This window comes from Pinus tabuliformis, chromosome 6, assembly GCF_031772625.1.
Source record: "Pinus tabuliformis cultivar Carrire ecotype Pingquan chromosome 6, CPIR1, whole genome shotgun sequence".
In the NCBI taxonomy this organism is placed as follows: Eukaryota; Viridiplantae; Streptophyta; class Pinopsida; order Pinales; family Pinaceae; genus Pinus; species Pinus tabuliformis.
Genome location: NC_142292.1, coordinates 487,172,681 through 487,192,092, shown reverse-complemented (window position 1 = coordinate 487,192,092; position 19,412 = coordinate 487,172,681).

Below are 19,412 nucleotides of genomic sequence, written 5' to 3'. Positions count from 1 at the left end.
TAATGATGCAATAGGGGCATTAAATTATATAGTAAGGTAACTGGCACTTGTAGTGTTGAATAACTGCGAAGTGGGAGAGGCCAAAGCTCAGACTTCTTAGACTCCTCTAGCTAGAACTGCTTCCTACCTATAAATACATGTCTAATGATGCAATAGGGGCATTAAATTATATAATAAAGTAACTGGAACTACTTCCTACCAATAAATACATGTCTAATGATGCAATAGGGGCATTAAATTATATCGTAAGGTAACTAGCACTTGTAGTGTTGAATAAGTGGATCTCTGTTCCAATCTTCACTTAATAGATCTGTTTCACACAAGTTGGGTGGGTTATTTGGCCAACCGGGCGTTCCCAATGAACATGAATTGGGTGGATTCTAACGAACTAACTACAATTGTGGGCAGCTCAGAGCTTCTGATGGAACTGTGGAACTGTTGCTTTCTCTGTCATGGGTGAATATGCCTTTGTGACATTTGCCTCGGGTTCTACTTATAATGCTACGGGTGTCGATTCGCCTTGATCAACATCCCTCGATCAACTTCATATATAATGTATAACCCTTGGATATAGAGACTGAATATATAATGCATAACCCTTGGATATAAAGTCTATGTTCTCTAAGTAATCTAAATATGAAACTCATATATTTCATTTCATGGTATTTATAGACATTTTCAGGCAACACTAGCTCTAGCGGCGGTTGCATGAGAGTGAAAAGTTGTTGTCGGCATATTTTATAAACGTGCATACCATTAGTTATTTACTTTTTACTCTATGCATAATTATAGTATTTATTTATAATAAAAATTAATTAATTTTAATTTCAAATTTATTAAATAATGTATTATATGTTTTATCAAATATATTTAATTTAAAATATTATTTGAAATAATAATAACTATATATATTTATTTTAATATTTTATTTATCATTATAAATAATTATATGAAAAGTATTTTTTATTTTTTCTTAATTTTATATCCATTAAATAATTATATAAAAAACAAATTAATGAATACATACTCTACCTTTCTGGTTTTGAACTTCTAACATATTCTGTGACATATTCTACCTTTCTGGTTTTGAACCTGTGGCATACTCTACCCTTCTAGTTTTGAACATGTGACCTCTTAAGAAGTAACACATGCTCTTAACCATTAGACACACTCAAATTGTATTATAACAATGTGAACATAATAATATTAAATTATTTATAAAAATATCAAATATAAAACATGATTGTTAATAAAAATAATAACATATTATATATTTATTAAATATTTATATAAAACGAATGAATAAAGAGACAAAAAAAAATACACCTATTATAATATATTATAAGTAATCATTAAAAAATAGATATGTAAGATAATATTTAACAATTCTAATTATTGAACAAATTCCCATTCACTTATTATTATTGTATTAAATAAATTATACTGATTTGCAATATTATAATAAAAATATATATAAAGTGAAGCAGTTTTGATGTGATTATTAACTAAAAAAATTCTCAGAAATCATAAGCATATTTATTATTAACAATGATAATAAAATGTATGTATTAATTAACTTTAAATACTAAAATTTAAAATTGAAATAAAATAATATTAATTATTTTCAATATTTATATTCATAATTATTTTAAATTATATTCATTAATTTATAATTATTTTAATTCTAATTCTAATTAAATCATTGTAAATTATTTAAATTTTAATTTTAATTTAAATAATTATATGATATTTATTTAGTTTTTGGTGCACTAATTTACAAGGATTTGAACTTATAATTTATTACAATGAGTATTTGTCTATCCATTTACCATTAATCTAAAATCTCATAAACAATTATATAATATTTATTAAATAATAATAATAATTTTATTTTATTTTTTTCTCAATATGACTATTGCTATTATTGATACAAAAAGTTACAGCAAGGCCTTGGCCTTGAAAGTTCAGCCTGTTGATGGCATTTTACAAAAAAACACATAAGATCAGTGCAGTTGGAATCTTCAGCTGTGTGTAAACTTCTTCTACGACACATTACAGTTTTGAACAGTAACAAAACCATTACATTTGCCAGACAGCGCCCTGAGACGGACAGAAACATGGACAGACCGTACCCTGAGACAGACATAAACAACTGGTGTATGTAGTAACGACACATTGACAAGCAGGAACTTGAGCCAAAATCATAGCAACGAAGACACACAGAATTATGCTAGGTTAGTCATCATCTGTAATATAGGCCTCCTCGACAACCAAACACCCATACTGTAGAGAGTCCTCCGAGTCCGAATGAGGAGCCACCGAGCCGGTGGGATCGCCACGCACGGACGCACCTGGGCTAGCGGGGTTGGCCGGATTCAGCGTCGAAGCATTCTCCATGACTGGGCTCAAGTGATCCTCCAGATTTACAGTCCGTTGTTCTGCAGTTGCTTCAGCTTGGGCCGCTCCCAAATTTCTGTTGTCTTCACGCTTTTCGATAGTGACTGAAATAATGAAAGTAGCATTATCGAGCGAGCAAGGGAAACGATACCGCGCAGTATGGTGAGCAGCATGTTCACATACTGCATCTCCAGATCTGCCACGACCCCTTCCTCTTCCGCTCCTCGTAGCCGGTGGACTGCGCCACTCAGGTTCCAGAGTGTCAGAAGATCGCTGCGAAACTGCTCGACCACCGGAGCCCCCTCTTCTGCTCAGTAACCTGACTCTTTCGCGCGGCATTTTTGCTTGCTCTAAGCTGGGTAATAACGAAACTTCCCAATAACCATACAAACTCTGCACATTAACAGGTCTATGAACCCCTGCAGAGTGATTCAGAGAAACGCCCAGAACTGGAAGCAAAAACTCGACAGTGGAATGCATTGAAGCTGTTATGCAAAGAGCGTTTAAGGAGCGGCAGGACGCGGCGTGCGAGACGACGAATGAGCGCAGTAATGGCCGCATTAAAGAATTTGTGCAGGCCCATCTCCCTTTCCTTGCGACCTGACTCGTGGCGTATGTGGGCTGACACTTACCCATGTGATACGCCGCCTGTATGTCCTTTGGACAATTAATCACCCGCATCCGGGGAATAATAATTTTAATTTTAAAATATAATATAAAATTTTAATAAATTAAAAGTATGGAATTTTAATGTAAATTAAACACATTAAAAATACTATAATTTTCTATCTAAATCTACTTTATTTTGACCCTAAGTTTAAAAATAATATTACCCCATCATCAAAGTAAACTTTATCTAATGCATTTTAACCTTAAATATAAAAAATATAAAAATTATATTACCGGATCCTCACGGTAATACTTTATCTAACGCAACCAGACGATAGGACTTTAGAGCAACCATACAGTACGATTTAGCCTTTTTTAATCCAACTTTATTTTAGCCCTAAGTTTAAAAATAATATTACCCATCCTCAAGTTAAGATCTTATCTAATGCATTTTAACCTTAAATTTAAAAATAATATACGGTATCCTCACGGTAGTATTTATCTAATGCAACCAGACAATAGGACTGATATCTAAAGCAACCAGACAATACGTTTCAGACTTATATGTAATCCAATTTCTGGGGATTGCCAACTAGACAGTTTTGTTTCCCAACTACTTATTACAAGAAGTGAGCTATCAAGTGATTTGTGTGAACTTAACAGTTTTGCTTATCAAGAAATTTAGTTTTTTTTAGAAGAAAAAGTAATATGGTATTTGTATTATATTCAAAAAAAAAGTCTGTATATACAGAAATATGGTGGGCATTATTCTCGGGAATGGCATCAATTCTGAGAGTATTTGCATCTGTTCATTTTTCATAGATATATATACAAAATTTTGGACTGCAATTCATCATAGACTATTAGAAAATTTTCAAAACTTTGTAGATACCTGTAGGTCTGTGTAATTATCCAAAAAAAGGAGTTATGAAGCATACCAGAAAATTGTCGACCTTATATGCCGGGCATAGAGAAGGGCTGAATGACAAATGTACAGGAATCCATAGAGATGCTCAGGTGCCACTTACCGAAAGGAGATTGTATTCCTTTCTTTGAAAGTTCGTCCGCCTTTTCATTTTGTTTACGCCTTATATGTGAGATAGGGAACATATCAGGATTCCAAAGAGATGCAATTCTGCCCAGCCATCCTGTAAGGCTGTCATTTCTGATGTCCTGTTTGCCTTTCACATGATCTATGATTAATTTAGAGTCTCCATAGATATTGATAGGACCTATGCCCATGAAGTTGCAGAAAAGAAGCAGTCCATGCAGGGCCATGGCCTCTGCTTTGTTATTAGTCCCATGGCCACCATTCCAAAACATGTGGTATTGGAGATTACTAGTTATACCAATGTAAACACCACAAGCGCAGATGCCATCCTTTGCTGCACCATCAAAGTGGGCCCTTGGGAAGGAAAGTTGCTGAGTGTCAGAGGTTGTCATCTGCTGATTTTTCTGTTGGGGAAAGTTTTGGAGAATAGAGAAATAATAAGGAATAATCTTGTCCATAACACACCCAAAATTCTCCTAGCTGTTTTGAAAGATTCTTTTGTTCCTCCACTTCCATATGAACCAGAAAACAATTAATGGAATGGGTTTCCAGATGGCTTTTTGATTATCCCACCATTCATATGCTTCTGTAATGGATGGATGTGAGATTCCACAAGTCCTGGGAATATGGGCAGTTTATAAAAAAGTGCAGGTTGTCTTCTGTGTTGGCAAGGCAGATTATGCAAATGGCTGGTCCCTGCCAGCTCCTTTTCTGTAAATTTGTCCAAGTAAGATTTTTGTTATGGTATACAAGCCACGAAAACATAATAATTTTTTGCGAGCAGCTTACGTTAGAGAGTGAGGAAAGGTTTTGCGAGGGACCTCTCTTTTTAATTCAATAGGAGTGATATATGTCTCTTACTAATACAACGGACCTGTCTTTCTTTACCTGCCATGGACCTGTCTTTCTTTACCTGCCATTCAATGTGATCTTTGTCCTCTGTTTTATAAAATCCTGCTAATTTCATATTCCACACAATTCTATTCCATTGGGCAGCCATTTCCCCTTCTAGGCCCAGTCTTCTGTCCGATTTCCATATGAGAATTTCTGTAAAAAGCAATTTCGGTTACCAACAATTTTTATGATTTCGCTTATAGCACAGAGGGTTAGAGATGGTGTACACACCTGACCAAGATTGCAGTGAATGCCTTTAAAAACTCCAGAGATATTAAGGTGGTACGAAGAAGCGATCTCGTAGAACTGGTCGCCCTCTTCCACAGACATTAATGATTTAAAGTAGTACTAAGAAGCGATCTCGTAAAACTGGTGGCCCTTTTCAATATTATCTTTACTGTAAAATTCACATGCAATAGCGATCACAATGTTTTTTTTTTTTCATTTTTGAAAGAAACCCTGAAAACCCAAGAACTTTCTCATAAGATACCAATTGAAAACGAATATGAGAAGTGACTCTTACTAAGAGGAGGAATTGCAGCATAAAGAGAGACACCAAAATATTTAAAAGGGGCTTCCTCAGCGGCCTCTCAACTCTGTATAGAGAATCAATCACCAAAACCATCTCAATATTACCGCCTAATTGCACAAAATTTTGTGCTCATTAAAAAGAAAACTTCACGGAATTAAAAAAAATTCAAGCAGGAATGAAAAATACCAAGCCAAAATGGATTTGACACAAGAAAGCCAGAGAAGTGTCTCTCTGTTTAGGAAGCCCATAAAATATTGCACTAAAATCTTTCCACGATGAGATAAAGAGAATAGACTCGATTTTTGATATTTGGACGCTCACGGAATCAGACCACCACGGATTAATCGCATCCCTGCGTGCTTTTAGCAGATCATACAGCAACTGCATTAAGAAATCCCTAAATTAGAAAAGATTGCCCGTACAGCAGGAATGCCATATAGATATCATATATTCATTTTATGATTGCACGTCATGTGCCTATAATGAATGAATGAGGATGTGCTGTCAGAATGTACCAGCAACTACATCAACTACATGCTTTATTCTCTAGTATGTCGTCCCTGCAACCCAGCTACCACTTCAACTCAAGTGAAAATAACAAATGAGAACATGTATTCTTTCGCCGGTCTTTGCAAGAGAGAAACAGCCGTCAAACAAATAAATACAAGAACAAAATAGCTGCTCTGCTACCCAGGATGTAAATTCATGGGCAAATTGTTCTTCACAGAGTGGTTTGTCCGTCCGTAAAATACAGTCAAAAAAATTTCCCCGCCTGTCAATATTCTGTATTAAAAAAAAGGATTAAAATAAAAATTAGAGTACGAGAAACCATCAAATTTGCTAAATTAAATTTTTTACCTGCCTGTGCTGTCAATATTATGTGTTAAAATGATTGAAACAAAAATTAGAGTAAGAGAAACAATCAAATTTGATTAATTTTGATCGCTGCTTCAGATTTGAAATTCCTACGGATTAGAGAAATGAATATCATGGTTTCATCTTTACCTATTTATCATCCCGCCCGAAGGTCTTCATCAATTAGAAGGCTTGGAGCAAGTACATGACATTTCTACGCCACTGCTGCGTAAAAGGTTCCATTCCCTATCACCATCAATCCCCTTTGTTTTCCCCTTGGTTAGCGATCAAAATGCACTCTTAGCGGCTTATGTGAGTAGCGTTTCGTGTTGAAATTTAATTTCAACGCAGCTGCCAGAAACCGGTCAATAAACCTCGCCGGAAAGCTCTCGGGTTGATTTCAGGCAGAAGGAATAATCCGGCAAGGAGCTCCGATACAATTTGGAGCTGACACATGGTTCAGCCCTGACGTAACGCAACGTCATTTTCTCGGAGGTTAACGTTCAGCACTTGTTGGTCTTCCGATATGGTTATCCACCGTCAGATCTGCTCCACTTTCCTCCGCCGTTGATCACCTGGAGCTGCATACGAACCCACATCAATTCAATGTTTTGCGTGGAGTGAAAGGTTTATGGGTTGACCGCCGCGAGGAAATTTAATGTTTTTATTGTTGTTCGTAGGAAGTAGGTAGTTTGTTTTTATTTCCTTACGGCACATGGTATTTCTCATAGTTTTAGGTGGATATCATAAATTTCGTTATGGGCACGTTTTATTTTTTTATATATTTACATACGGCATGTATTAAATGTAAAAAAACATATGTAATAAGTTTTTTTGAGTGTGTTGACTTTTATTTTACATGTATTGCACACGGGAGGTAAATGTAAGGTGTTCGCAGCAGCGAAAAGAAAAACCAGAGGCTGTATGCACAGCAGTGCACAAATGTCTTTTGTAATGTTTTTGTGAGGCATAGTAAAACAGAGGTGTAAGAAAAACCATGTGTGGTTTTGCAAGTGCATAAAGAAAATAGTGGAGCGAATTTTGTAAGCCTGTGTAAGTTTTGCTTTTACAGCAGTATGTAAAATTGTTTTACACCAGTAAATGTGAATGGAGGTTTTACAGCAGTAAATGTTAATGGGAATTTTTCCAGCAGTGTAAATTCTCATATGGAGACACAGTGAATGTTTTTTTGTTTTAATGAATAGAAATATTTTATGGTGAAATCCTCTGTTCCTCAGTGAAATTTTTTTAAGTCTTCTGTGTGCACAAAAGATCCTGGAGCAAAAGAAACAGAGCATTGCCTCTGTGTGTTTGAATATTTGGTTTTTGGTATTTTCCCCATTAAAAATACCCAACAGTGGTATCAGAGCCAGGTTCAGGCTCTTTAAGGAAGTTAAAGAAGCTGAAGGGAGAAGGTTGTTGCAGCAGCAAAACTTCTCAGGCAGATAGAAGACTCAGACAACAAAGGATTCAGGTATTCTTCATAGCTATCTTGTTTGTTATTGAAGAGACAGTCAGTGTTTTAAATACACAGTCAAGGAATGGCCAGCACAAGCACTGGTATGGGTTTGTTTAACACCCAGCTACCACAGTTTAATGGGAAGAACTATGACTACTGGGCAATAACCATGACAGCCCTGTTTGCCTCTCAAGACTTATGGGAAATAGTTGAAGATGGTTTTGAAGAACCAGCAGATGAAACTGAGTTCAATGCACTAACTCAGGGAGAGAGAGATCAGCTGAAGAGCAATAGGAAGAAGGACTCAAAAGCCCGTATGTTGTTGTATCTAGCAGTAGACCAGAGTGTGTTTCCAAGGTTAGCAGCAGTTAAGACAGCAAATGAAGCATGGCAAACCCTTAAGACAGCCTATCAAGGCATGGAGAGAGTGAAGACAGCAAAACTACAATTGCTGAGAAAGGATTTTGAGAACTTGAACATGAAGGAGTCAGATAACATTGACTCATTCTTCACTCATGTGATTGGTGTAATCACACAAATGAGAACTCATGGAGAAACCATTGAAGATAGAAGGATTGTGGAGAAAATATTGAGGGTCTTACCTTCAAAGTTTGATGCCATTGTCACCACCATTGAAGAGACAAAGGATCTCTCAAAATATTCAGTTGATGAGCTACATGCATCACTGATAACACATGAGCAGAGGTTGAGTAGGAATGAAAACTCATCTCTTGAGCAAGCCTTCAAGACCCAGATGTCCTTTGGAAGAGGAAGAGGTCAAGGAAGAGGAAACCGAAGAGGAAGAGGCAGAAGCCAGAACAGAGGTGGAAGGAACAGCCCATCAAATGCACAAGGAAGAGGCAGCAATACAAATCAGAACCAAGGCCAAGGCAGCAGCCAACAAGGAGGACAACATCATGCTCAAGGACAAAGGTATGATAAATCTAATGTTCAATGCTATTATTGCAAAAAGTATGGACATTATGCAAGTGATTGTAGAAAGAAACAACATGATATGAACAGTAGACAAAATGCAAATGTTACAAGAGAAAACAGCAGTCAAAATAATGTCCTGTTAGCTTGTAACATGGCTGAAACACATAGTGAAGACATATGGTTTTTAGACTCAGGTTGCAGCAACCATATGACAGGGAATATAGCCCTCTTTTCAGCCTTAAATCAGAATTTGAAATCAGAGGTCACACTAGGAACTGATAGTAAAGTGTCTGTTATGGGAAAAGGGGAGGTAAAAATATTTACAAAACAAGGAGAAAGGAAAACCATAGCAGATGTCTACTATGTCCCCGGAATGAGATGTAACCTATTGAGTGTTGGACAGCTTATCCAAAAGGGTTACAATGTTTACTTTGTAAATGATGTGTGCACCATCATGGATATACCACCCAGCAAAAGATGCATTGCTGAAGTGAAGATGACAAGGAACAGGATGTTCCCTCTCCGGATCAGGGCAGACATGAAAAACAAAAGGGAAATGGTAGCAGTCACCCAAGAGGCCTTCCAAAGCGTGCCAAAGGATGAAAATTGGTTATGGCACTTGAGATTCGGGCATCTAAATTTTGGAGGTCTAAACTTAATGAGCAGAAAATGAATGGTAAGAGGATTACCATTGATAGAGAAACCGGACAGCCTATGTGAAGGCTGCATTTTGAGAAAACAACACAGAGAAAGTTTTCCATCAGGGAAGAGCATAAGGGCAAAGACACCCTTAGAGATCATCCACTCAGATTTATGTGGACCAATGCAAGCTCCATCATTAGCTGGCAGCCTATATTTCTTAACATTCATTGATGACTGTACAAGAAAGACTTGGATATATTTCCTTAAAAACAAAAGTGAAGTGTTTGAGAAATTCCAAAATTTCAAGGCATTTGTTGAAAACCAAAGCGGGCTGCATCTAAAAGTTTTGAGAACTGATAGAGGAGGTGAGTATATCTCCAAGGAATTCCTAAAATTTTGTAGAGAAAATGGAATTCACAAACAGTTTACAGCAAGGTACACCCCACAGCAAAATGGAGTTGCTGAAAGGAAGAACAGGACCATCATGGATATGGCGAGGAGCATGTTGAAGGCAAAGCATTTGGCAAATGAGTATTGGGCTGAAGCTGTACATTGTGCAGTTTATATTTTGAACAGGTGTCCTACAAAAGCAGTCATGAACAAAGTGCCAGAAGAGGCATGGAGTGGGAGAAAGCAAGTAGTCACCCACATGAGAGTTTTTGGGTGTGTGGCCTATGCACACATTCCAGATAAACTAAGGAGGAAGTTGGACAGCAAAGGGGAGAAATGCATCTTCATTGGATACAGTGAGGAATCCAAGGCATACAGGTTGTATATCCCATCCACCAAGAAGTTTTTTGTCAGCAGAGATGTTCAATTCATTGAAGAGGAAGCTTGGGATGGAAGCATAGAGAAGACAGTTAATGTTAAACACTGTTTGTCTCATGATGAAGATGAAGAGGAAGTGGCTGAAATGAATCCCCAAACAACAGCGCCAACACAAGAACAGCAAGGGACACCATTGAGGATCAATGAGAGTGCTTCTCCAAGCACACCACAAGGAGGAAATTCAAGTGCATCTTCAAGCACTTGCACACCAAGTGAACGAGGTAAGAAGTTTAGAAATCTAAGTGAAATTTATGAAGAAGGAATGAATTCCTTATTTGCCTTGTATTGTCATGTTGATGATCCTATTCATTTCGAAGAAGCAATCAAAGATAGGAAATGGATAGAAGCTATGGATGAGGAGATGAACGCCATAGAGAGAAACAAAACATGGGATTTGGTTGAGTTACCAAAAGGCAAAGAAGTTATTGGTGTGAAATGGGTCTACAAGACCAAGAGCAATGCTGAAGGCAAGATAGAAAGGCACAAGGCAAGGCTGGTTGTCAAAGGCTACAAGCAGCAGTATGGGAGAGATTATGAGGAGACTTTCGCACCGGTTGCAAGAATGGAAACCGTGAGAGCAGTGCTGTCCATAGCAGCTCAAAACAAATGGAAAGTCTACCAAATGGACGTGAAATCAGCATTCCTAAATGGAGTGTTAAAGGAAGAGGTTTATGTGGAACAGCCTCTCGGATATGAGAAGAAAGGTGAAGAGCACAAAGTGTGCAAATTGAAGAAAGCTCTTTATGGGCTGAAGCAAGCGCCAAGAGCATGGTACAGCAGGATAGATTCATATCTATTGGATAATGAATTTGACAAATGTGAAGGAGAACCCACAGTCTACATCAAGGAAAAAGATGGTAAAATTTTAATTGTTGTTTTGTATGTTGATGATGTGATTTTCACAGGTAATGATGATCAGCTCATTAAAAATTTTAAATCAGTCATGAAGGATGAATTTGAAATGACTGACATGGGTTTGTTGAGATACTTCTTAGGCATAGAAGTAGATCAAAATGAAAAAGGAATTTTTATATCTCAAGCAAGATATGTAAATCAAATTTTGAGCAGATTTAAGATGGAAGAATGCAAGGCAGCAATCACTCCCACAGTGATGGGATTAAAGCTCAGCAGAGAGGACAGCATCAAGGATTTTGATCCTAGTTTGTACAAGAGTATTGTAGGCAGTCTCATGTACTTAACAGCTACTAGGCCTGATTTAATGTATGCTGTTAGTTTAATTTCCAGGTTCATGGAGAGGCCAAAGGAGGCACATTGGCAGGCAGCAAAGAGAATTTTGAGGTATGTCAAAGGCACCAAAATGGTTGGAATTTTATATCATGCCTCAGAACATTCAGATTTGGTTGGGTACACAGATAGCGATTGGGCTGGAAGTGTAGATGATCGAAAGAGCACTTCCGGTTATGTTTTTAATATGGGTTCAGGAGCCATTTCATGGGCTTCTAAGAAGCAGTCCATTGTAGCATTGTCTACAGCAGAGGCTGAATATGTGGCAGCTACAGCAGCAGCATGTCAAGCAGTGTGGATGAGAAGAATGTTGAGAAGCTTAGGCCAAGAGCAGGCAAAAGCGACAGTGATTTTTTGTGACAATAGCTCAGCTATTGCATTGTCAAAGAATTCAGTGTTTCATAAGAGAACGAAACACATTGATACCAGGTTTCACTACATCAGAGAATTGGTGAACAATGGAGAAATTGTCCTAGAACATTGCAGGACTCAGGAACAGGTAGCAGACATCTTGACAAAGCCATTGGATCAGAAAAACTTTGAATTTTTGAGAAAGTGTCTGGGTATGACCGAATGCCCAGCTGTTGAAATTAAAGGGGAGTGTTGAAATCTAATTTCAACGCAGCTGCCAGAAACCAGTCAATAAACCTCGCCGGAAAGCTCTCGGGTTGATTTCAGGCAGAAGGAATAATCCGGCAAGGAGCTCCGATACAATTTGGAGCTGACACATGGTTCAGCCCTGACGTAACGCAACGTCATTTTCTCGGAGGTTAACGTTCAGCACTTGTTGGTCTTCCGATATGGTTATCCACCGTCGGATCTGCTCCACTTTCCTCCGCCGTTGATCACCTGGAGCTGCATACGAACCCACATCAATTCAATGTTTTGCGTGGAGTGAAAGGTTTATGGGTTGACCGCCGCGAGGAAATTTAATGTTTTTATTGTTGTTCGTAGGAAGTAGGTAGTTTGTTTTTATTTCCTTACGGCACATGGTATTTCTCATAGTTTTAGGTGGATATCATAAATTTCGTTATGGGCACGTTTTATTTTTTTATATATTTACATACGGCATGTATTAAATGTAAAAAAACGTATGTAATAAGTTTTTTTGAGTGTGTTGACTTTTATTTTACATGTATTGCACACGGGAGGTAAATGTAAGGTGTTCGCAGCAGCGAAAAGAAAAACCAGAGGCTGTATGCACAGCAGTGCACAAATGTCTTTTGTAATGTTTTTGTGAGGCATAGTAAAACAGAGGTGTAAGAAAAACCATGTGTGGTTTTGCAAGTGCATAAAGAAAATAGTGGAGCGAATTTTGTAAGCCTGTGTAAGTTTTGCTTTTACAGCAGTATGTAAAATTGTTTTACACCAGTAAATGTGAATGGAGGTTTTACAGTAGTAAATGTTAATGGGAATTTTTCCAGCAGTGTAAATTCTCATATGGAGACACAGTGAATGTTTTTTTTGTTTTAATGAATAGAAATATTTTATGGTGAAATCCTCTGTTCCTCAGTGAAATTTTTTCAAGTCTTCTGTGTGCACAAAAGATCCTGGAGCAAAAGAAACAGAGCATTGCCTCTGTGTGTTTGAATATTTGGTTTTTGGTATTTTCCCCATTAAAAATACCCAACATTTCGGAAGCCTAGTTTGAAAAGGTACTACCCCGCACTGCATCTGGCTGGCGGTAAATTTAGCCAACTAACTGGGAGAATTCCTTCCTTCCTTAGTCGAATACTTCACGTTCAAGCAGGTGCAACGCTTCGAAATCACAGAGAACCAATGAGACGCCGACTATAGTGGAAATATCTGCTGCTGCGGAGTCCAATAAGGACTTCACAAGGTTAGGCCGGTGAAAAGCTATACCACCTTGGTAAAATCGGTGTCCGCGCCTGTCTTTTTGAGGAATTCAATGGATTTATCCACCTTCTAAGTTAGTGCCCTAACAAGCTAACTCACTCTGTGGACAGAACCTCCATCCTTTCATGTTTGCAATCTTGGGCCACACACAACAGATTATACAGGTCCATTACTCTGTATTTCTTTTGGGCTATCTGGTGAAGTCGGAACGCATGCATCTTTGACAACGCTGTCCCGAATCTGAGGCAAACTTCCCTCAGAACTGTTGAATATTTCTTTAGAGATTGGACCTTTCTCTCCCAGCAGAAAAAAAGAGTGACAGGACTTCCAAAGATATGGGACATAGCTTTCCAACAGGTTTCTTTGATGGTGCCTCTGAGGGGTGTTTGTGGGTGTCATTTCTCTATCTCTTACTCATCATTATCACTTCTGTTGGTCTAGTGATTCCAGTACTAACTCGGGGGTTGAGGTGCTTGCTCTCTTGGGAGTTCTAAGGACGAGATCATCATTTTTGAAGATTCCAAAGTGATTATCAATTGGGTTCAGGGTAGCTGCTCTCTTGACATTCCATATCGATTGGGTTTAGGGTAGCTGCTCTTTTGACATTCCATCTTTGTGCCATTGGATGGAACAAATCTCCACTATACGGACCTTTTTTCTTCTCTCTTTCCGACATATTTTCCGAGAGCAGAACACCTTAGCAAATCGGCTCTCCAAGCGTAGGTCATCGGTTCATCCTGGCATATACATTTTGATTGTCTTATGCAGAGTTCTGTGTCTAGTTCTGGACACTTCATTTTTGCTTGATGCTCAGCCTTTCCCCTGTTCTGCTGTTGTATGGATGCTCAGACTTTCCCCTGTTCTGCTGTTGTATGGGGCCTCTGTCTCTTCCAGTTCATTGCTGTCATATACAGTCATTTTCTAAATCAATGTGGCTCTTATATGCTGGCTGGGGTTTTCTTTCCGATTCTATCTGATGTACATGCTTTCTCCACTACTTGGTCCGTCTAGATGCTATTGCAGGTTTTGCAGGGTCTGTTTCAGAGTCTGTACCTTGGATGAATGTAACCGTTTTTTTTCTTAATGCAAAGACTGTTGTGTTTTTCTCCGTGAAAAAAAAAAAATTCTAACTCACTCATTATAAGAGTCTCCCATAGTTAATAGGTATTTGGGGCCTTCCTTGATTGTCAGTTCTAATCAGTGTATCAGGGCTTCATACTCTGCTGCTTTGCAAGTATAGAGAAACTGCAATCGGCCTCGCCATCGCCCAAATAAAACTCTGTTTGGATCGTAAGGGTTGACTTCGACAAACAGATGTAGGGGAGATCAGGGTCGAGAAGGAATGACGCAATCAACGACTGATGCTGCAAATCAACTAAACACCGTGGAAGAAGCCAATTTTGTGTGGAGATATGTGAGGAGAAACCAATTTTGTGTGGAGATACGTGAGGAGAAACCAATTTTGTGTGGAGATGAGTGAAGGAATAGAGATCAAGAAAACCAGAATTGCATTTATTCGAAGTAAAGAGAGAGACATTGGAACGCTGAAGCTAGTTGGGTAATCCGCAGAAGGGAGTTTTTCCATGCGTGGGTTTATACCGACTAATCCCCTCACAATCTACAAGACAAGGCCATGGATGTGAGCGTAGTACCCAGAATCCTTCAAAATACGAACCAGTACGAAAATGGTTGTCCTATAGGTCCTTCAACTGCGGCATCTTTCAACCCATTAGGTGCATGACTTGGTTTAACCAACCATCTACTGTCTCAATCTTCAACTAATAGATTTGTTTCACAAGAATCGGGTGGGTTATTTGGCCAATTGGGCGTTCCCAATGAACATCAATGGGGGGAGTTCTAATGAATTAACCACTGTTGCGGGCGGCTGCTGAAACTGTTGCTCTCTCTGCTATGGGTGAATATGCATATGTGACCATTGTTTCGGGTTTTCTACCTATAACGTTACTGGTGTCGGTTCGCGTCGATCAACCAAGTACATATATAATGTATAACCCTTGGATGTGGAGACTGGATATGTAATGTATAACCCTCCGAAGTGGCATATCACATTATTTATTTCCAATGCATTGGCGTGGGAAGTTGATGGGTGGTTTACTATTTACTCTATGCTTAATTATATTAATTAATTTTAATTTCAGATTCATATACAATTATTTATTTATTTATTTATTTTTAATCAAAACAATGTTAAATGATATATTTAATTGAAATTATAATTAAAAGCTATTGTTTTTTAAATGATATATTTAATTGAAATTATAATTAAAAGCTATATTTCTTTCATTATTTTATTTATTATCAATAGTTATATAAATATATTTTATTTTTATTTTCATTAAATAATATATAAAAAATAAATTAAGTAGTATATATATATGAGTTTAAAAAATTAAATAATATTATATTATATTTCTATAAAAATATCAAACATAATTATCATTAATAATCAACTCATTTATGATGATGATGGTGGTTAACGTCCGCTGAGACCAAACAATGATCTATGGGATCTAAATAAACAAATTATTTATTTTGATTTAAGATTTTATTCCTATGCTCAAAAAACTTGAAGAGAAGCCTCCCAAGCTCAGTATAATTTTGACATTGTAAAAGGCTAAGAAGGTCAATATTGTAACAAAGATTGTGAAACTGAGATCTAATGGCACTCTAAGAGGAAGTGGTTTTCATCCTCGATGCTCCTATTCTCACATATATGGCAGATCCTTTCCATCCATGGTGTTTTAGGAATTGCCCAACGACCTGTTTCACTATGGAGCTCATGAGAATTCGTTCTAATCTTTGCTATATTAATTTTCTTCTTTGAGCTAGTTAAAATAGAGAGATACTTTTGATCTTCTAGGGTGGGGTTGATGACCTTCTTATAATAACTTAATTTTCTTTTAGCCGCTAAATCTTTCTCACACCACAATTTTTCTTTGAACTTAGAAGTAACAATATCTTTAATGTTATTTATGTTTTGCAATGCATCAATCTCGTTGATCTCCCAATAGTTTAACCAGGCCCTTGTGTCTTTATGCCACCCTCGATTGAGCCTTAAGTGGTTTTGGCTAGAATTTAAAGCTAGCTTAGGAAGTCTATGATCGTCTATATTATTGAGTTTGTGCTTGTACAACAGAAACTAAGCATAGCTAAGCTCTCAATAGGGGATAGACCTGCTTTTATATATATAAATTATTAATATTTATATTCATCATATAATTATATAAAAATAAATTAATAAAAAATATATATCGCAATATAAATTAAAAAAATGCCAACGAAATAACACACTTTTTTTATAAAATATCAAATATAAAACATAATTATGAATCATCATTTATATATGTAAGTAAATAAAAGTTATAAATAATAATTAAAAACTAAATAAATAAAATAATATTTAATAATCCTATTTTCTAAACGAATCTTAATTTATATATTAAAACTTATTATTTATAAATTTACAGTAATAGTTATTATTAATAATGATAATAAAATATATATTCGTTAATTTTATAGGTTAAATATTTTCATTAATGTTAAAAGTAGAAATCTCCAATATTTACATTTATAGATATTTTAAATTATTTAAATTTAAATTTAAATTTAAATAAAATAATTATATGATATTTATTTATTTGTATGAGTTAATTTATAAGAAATTTAAATCAATATTATTAGTGGCTTCTACTCTAGTGACTACCATTTTTGATGTCCACAAACCAATAAACTAAATATTTAAAGAACTTATGACTTATCAAAATTCTAGACTGAATACTTGAGCCTTACCCATTCATTATTAATTTAAAATCCCATAAATAATTACATAATGTTTATTAAAAATATAATTTAAATTATATATAAATTTTTGTTGCATTATAAAAATTAATATAAAAAATCATTCAAACTTAAATTCCAATATTAAAAAATTATAATATAATTTTTTTCTAAATTTTAATTAATTTTAAATTTTATATAAATTTAATTAAGTGAAAAAGTTTAAATTTATTTTAATAAATTAAATATTGAAGTACATTTTTATTAAAAGTTCTATATAAAAAAAATTCATGTAAATTAATCATACAATAAGTTAACTCTAATCATGTTTTAAATTAAAAATAATATAATTTTACATCTAAATTAACACTATTTTATTTTAACCCTAAAGTTTAAAAATAATATTAAGCCATCCTCACTCTAGGATGTGATGCAACCAGATTATAAGACTTATATCTAATGTAACCAGACAGTATGTCTGGTTACGATTGAGACTCATATATTTAGTACGATTCAGACTCATATATTTCAAGAGATTGCAAAACTAACCAGTTTTGCTTCCCAACATATTTTGTTTTGCTTCCCAATTAAGCTAAGCGAATTTCTATGAAGAGCAAGGTCCGTTACGAGCATTTTTATGATTTCAGATGGCATAGAGGGTTAAGGATTGTGTACTTGCCTGACCAAGATTGCGGTGAATGCCTCTAAAAATTGCACAGACATTAAAATAAAATAGTACGAGATCTCTTAAAACTGGTTGCCCTCTTCAATATTATTTGAACTGTCAAATTCGGTGATTGCCTCTGAAAACTGCACAAAAATTAAAATAGTACGACATCTGGTAAAACTGGTTGCCCTCTTCAATATTATTTGAACTGCCAAATTCACACAATAGCCTATCAGGATGGATTTTAACTTCATGTATAAAAAATTGAAACCCTCAATCAATATACAAGAAAACCCAAGAACTTTGTCGTAAGCGACCAATTCAAAATGAGAAGTGCCTCTTACTGAGAGCAGAAATTACAGCATAGACGAGAGGCGCCAAATACTTAGAAGGGGGCTTCCTTAGCTGCTTCTTCAACTCCTCTCTGTATCACAAATCAATCACTAAAACCCTTTCAAAATTATCCTGGAAAATTCTGATCGCATAAAATTTGGTGTTCATTAAAAGAAAACTTAAGCAAAAATTAGAAAATACCCGGCCAAAACGAATGGATATGAGGACTTTGAGACAAGAAGGCGAGACAAAGGGTCTATCCGTTCAAGAAGCCCATAAAATATTGCACGAAATAAGACCACCACGGATTAATCACATCCCTGCATGCTGCTATCAGAAAATACAACAAGCGCATTAAGAAATCCCTAAATTAGAAAAAATTTGCCCTTACCAGCAATGCAATATAAATATCATATATTAATTCTACGATTCCAGGTCATGTAAAGAATGAGAATGTCATGTAAAGAATGAGAATGTTCTGTCAATGTCCTGTCAGAATGTACCAGCCAAATAGAAAGATGGACAGAGATTAGAAAAACGCTTGTAAAAAATAAATAGAAAAATAAATACCTCTTAAGAATGAGAATGTCATGTACTGAGAATGTTCTGTGAATGTCCTGTCAGAATGTACCAGCCAAATAGAAAGATGGACAGAGATTAGATAAACACTTGTAAAAATTAAATACCTCTTATATTAATCACATCAGCTACATCGCCGAATATGTGCCTGCAACCCCGCTACCACTTCAACTCAGGTGGAAAGAACGTACTCTTTAGCCTGTCTCTGGATGAAAGAAACAGCGTCTAACACAAATAAATAGAAGAACAAAATAGCTACTACTCTGCCACAGGATCAGAGAATGAATATCATGGTTTCATGTCTGCCTATTTAAAATTGATTGGCTGGGCAATTCACATACAAAATAAAATAAGAAGAAAAGAGGAAACTCAACCAGAAAACACATAAAGAAAACACCAGCACACTAGATACAATCAAAAACACACAAAGAAAAAACCAGCATGGCCATGCCAGTGAACAAGCAACAACAAACCAGCGAACCCAAGCCACCGGATGCAAATGTGACTGAGAGATTAAACAACTACGGTGTTTGTTTGCATGAGAAAAGGGTTTTAAATATGCTCAATTTACAACGGTCACCAAGTCTACTCGGATGCTTTAAATTAATTTAAAGCTTTTTTGAGCACCGTCTTTCCAATTTTAAATCGGTTTACTGAAGCGGAGGATTTGCCTACATCAGAATATGGGTAAAAAAAATTTAACAATTTTTGGGGAAACATATATTTGATA